Genomic DNA, 4,066 nt, shown 5'->3' with positions numbered 1-4,066 from the left:
TAATTTGTCATTTGCATTTTACTATGCAATCTAGTCACCATTTTATAACTATTGTGAAATCCCTGAACCACGAGAAAACAATAACCGCATTGATCTTATGTTTCTACGAGTACTACATCGTTAGTGCTTAAAAATAATTTGATACCCTTTATGTTTTGGTCGAAAGTGTCTCTGCCATCGCAGTAAACCTCACACTGCTTCTTTCCGTTTACAACTTGACACGTGTTTGTATAATTTTTTTTATTAGCTAGCCTCCACCTCATCCGCAATTATCTCTTTTGAAAACAGAATCAATATTCCTCACCAATAGTTTTGGTCTTTATTGAACTTTCTCGGAATAGTATAACAATAGAATATTTACAAATGCGATCTAGAAAGGAAGGGATTTGAGAGCGACTCGAGTACCTGTTGCAATCGGTAAATAACTTAATTGGACTCACCCTGTGTTTCTGGAGGAACTTCATGATGTGACAGATCTGTATATTTAAGACCAAACAATTCGCACAGTCGCCGTTTTATGAAGTATGTTTGTCGTCTGGGTTCATCTATTGTTTCCCCTAGGACAGCCTGAGGATTCAGAGATATTTCTTTTATGTAGCTGATTAAGACCTTACTAAGGCCCGATCTATTTATTCATTATGAGGGTTGTTGCCCTCTAGTGTCGCCCTTTCTGATTACGAAGTTTTGTGTCACATCATAGTATTAATAGGAAAACAACCTTCCTTCTTTTTTCCTTTTCTCTTTCATTAGAGATCAGTCGAGCTTCGCAAAAGTTTTACAAAAGTAAAGTATGTAAAATCATTGTAAAACTAGTTTTCCCAAAATTCAGGAACTTGAAATCCAAACGAACAGTTTTCTTGAAAATAAGATTTCGACCAGTCTGAAAGAAAAGACTTTCTCTAAACTTCGAGTGAAGGATCTTGTGCTAATACAACCTAGTATGACCTTGTTTTTTATTTCTTTTTTGATGTTAAGTTTCCTTCTAACAATCGTTAAGTATTTCCCAGTCATCATACTTGGCTTTATCATATTAAATGTTAGTTGTTCTGCGAAACCCATTTCATTGACTTTTTCTCTGCTAATATATGCAAGTTTTATAAAGAAGTTTTTACAGTTGCGTTACATCTGTGTAACCTTTTGTTTAGAGTCACTTCACTGATTGTTAATGGCGACACAAGATCATGCATCAACGTATTAACGTGACATGACTTTATTATCAACTGAGTTAAATCTCTTATTTGTGCTGAGTATGGTTTTTTATGCATGATCATCTTGAAAAGAATATGAAGCAAAAACATAGTGTAACAAATCTTTAGAGACTTGCTTGCACGATGTTAAATTCTTGTCCGATTTTAAGAACCGTATCAACCAAACGCCACTAAGACGTAGTTTCCAGACTTAAACATGTGGTTCCTGTTGGCAATTTTCAGTTGTCAAATAAAGGAATTAGAAGTTGAGCCCAAAGTCACAAAACTATGATATCCGATTGACGCAATTCCTTTCTGTCTAATCGATCGCCAGAAAACGTGAGGCTGGCGTTGCAGCTTTCCGTGAAAATGGAAAATACTTTGCAAGCTAAACCTCTTAGGCGTGAAAATGGGAAGCAATGTGGCATAGCATTGAAAACAATCAGGACACGTGTCAATTTACCAATTAGAAATCAGGATAGAAATGGCCAAAATCTTTTCCACGAAGCTCAAAACAAGATGTATTTCCTAAGAGATAAAAACGTAAAGGAAAGATTTCGGATTAAGCAAACATCATCGAATGACATGAAACCTTATGCTTATTAATGCGTAGTAAATCATATACAGCAAATGAAGCATTTATTTGTACACATGTTTAGGACTTAAAGGCTTGCTCTGAATAACTCTTACTACTCTCTGCTTGGTGAACCAAACGGTAATCTCAAAATAGTCAATTGCATATAAATGAAAAAAAGGGAAAAAAAGAGAGCGAGTTATGATATGTCTTTTCAGATTAACAAAAGCCGCTTTAGACTTTCTGCAGCATTTTGAAATAGGCATATTGTTTTATTCTAGAAAAACACTCTCGTACCAATGTCAAGTGGTCAATTATCCTGATCTTTAAAGCAGTGAAAGCGGTACCGGCTAGCCTAATGGAGCACAACAGAACGTGGAAAACATCTAAAACTTAATCGGTTTAAAGGCCGTGGATCGAGAAATGAAACTCAAAGCAATTATAAATCAGTTTGTGACGGTCTTTAAACATCTGCCTTTTGTTATCTCGATCAAGTTGCGTTAAGATCAACTACACCTTTGAGTGTCAGAAAGTCACCGAAAAGAGAAAGTTACGCATCACCTGATTAATTTCATTTTTAAATGAAAAAAAAACTAATTAATTATCTCAAGAACTTCTATGATTTGCTAAAAATCAGATATAGGAGAAGTGTGTAGGAGAAGAACGCCATCTATTCCCCGCTGGAGAGAGACCAAAAAACGGTTGCGTAAGGGACAACGCTTACTGCCGTTCCTACAGCGTGAAAGTCAAAATTATTCGTCAACAGTTAGTTACCTCAAAAATATAATTCCACCTAACCAGAAATATATTGCAATCTCGAATAAGTCAAGATACATTGAAGAAGAAATAAGGATAATATTTCGATTTAGCCAAGCCTAAAAGCGGAGCTCTTGTTAGTTTGTTTTCCAGCCCCTCGTTATCATAAAAACTGTAATAAAACTCCTTACCGCTGGCTATAGGAAAGTTTTTTCAAGGGGATTAAGAGACCAGTCTGGAGGTGGGGAGGGAAGGGAAGAATTGAAGAGGTCTGGAACCAGGGGACGACGTTCTCACAACTTGCAAAGCGATAAACACGCTAGTCAGCGGTATCTTCAAGCAGCTGAGGACCTCTGTTGTTGTTCCTGATGTTTCGAGCAAATTTTCGAAGATAGGAAATCTTTTCTTCTTCAGATGAAGTGTGCGATGTCAGCATCAGTTGAAATTATATTCTTTTGAGCGTGACTGATAATTTTGGTTTAGGAAAATGAGCCAAAATTGAAAGAAACGACGGTAAACTACTTCGAGTTTAGACATCACCAGTCGATTGAAGAGTGTACACGTGATAACAGTGAATTAGTAAATCAAGACGCCAGAATCCAATAGGCTCCTCTTATATCTTCTCTTGAAGTTGCCAGCTATGACTGCTTGCCTTACAGTTTTTCCCTAACGTTTCAACCTCCTCTGTTTTGCGTAAAAATAAAAAAGTCTTTTTCAACTCTTGTTTGAACCTGTAATATTTAAGAACTTTTCCTCTTTTGGCTATTATTATTTTATGATTGTCCTCTGGCTGAGAATACACGGCGTCTTTTAGAGATTTTTTCTGTTATTTGATCCGGTAAACTCTGCTGTAACCACTTATAATGTAGGTGTCTTTAAGCCAACGGCCCATGATCTTAGCAATTCTAGCATGTCTCGTCTTTCAGAGATTTTTTCTGTTATTTGATCCGGTAAACTCTGCTGTAACCACTTATAATGTAGGTGTCTTTAAGCCAACGGCCCATGATCTAAGCAATTCTAGCATGTCTAACATGTTTCTTGCGCTGCAAAAGTTCTTTTTAAAAGCTAGAACTAAAATGTCGTAATTAAACTTGATGACGAAGAGAGAGTAAGGATTCGATCATGAATACGTTTGTGGAAAACTTGAGATAAATCTAGATTCCATTCTTACATCACAGAAATCAATTCCAAACATCAATCAAGTTTTCTCTTTAGCTTTCAAGTGGAGTTGATGCTGTTATTGGCTATATTAAATGGGTTGAAAAGTTTTAGGTGGTATTTTCTCATGTTTGCAAATAGTTGAATTTACTGGAAGTTTAAATTTTATTGATATGTAAAAAAGTTTTCATTTGACTATCTACTGGCAAGTCGTTGTATTATATTTCAACTCAACCATTTTCCACAATTTGTAAACACTATTGCGAAATAATTAGCCAGGAAAACATACACAATGTTTGAAATGTCATGTCCATAGTAAGCGAACAGGATTGAGGAGGGTGTATGTGGGAATAGGCTCTCTTGACTGTATTTTTAATTTGCTAATTGCTCC

This window comes from Pocillopora damicornis, chromosome 6 (genome assembly GCF_964200805.1).
Source record: "Pocillopora damicornis chromosome 6, jaPocDami1.2, whole genome shotgun sequence".
Taxonomy (NCBI): domain Eukaryota; kingdom Metazoa; phylum Cnidaria; class Anthozoa; order Scleractinia; family Pocilloporidae; genus Pocillopora; species Pocillopora damicornis.
The sequence above is the reverse complement of the archived record's forward strand: the minus strand, read 5'-3'. Positions refer to the sequence as shown.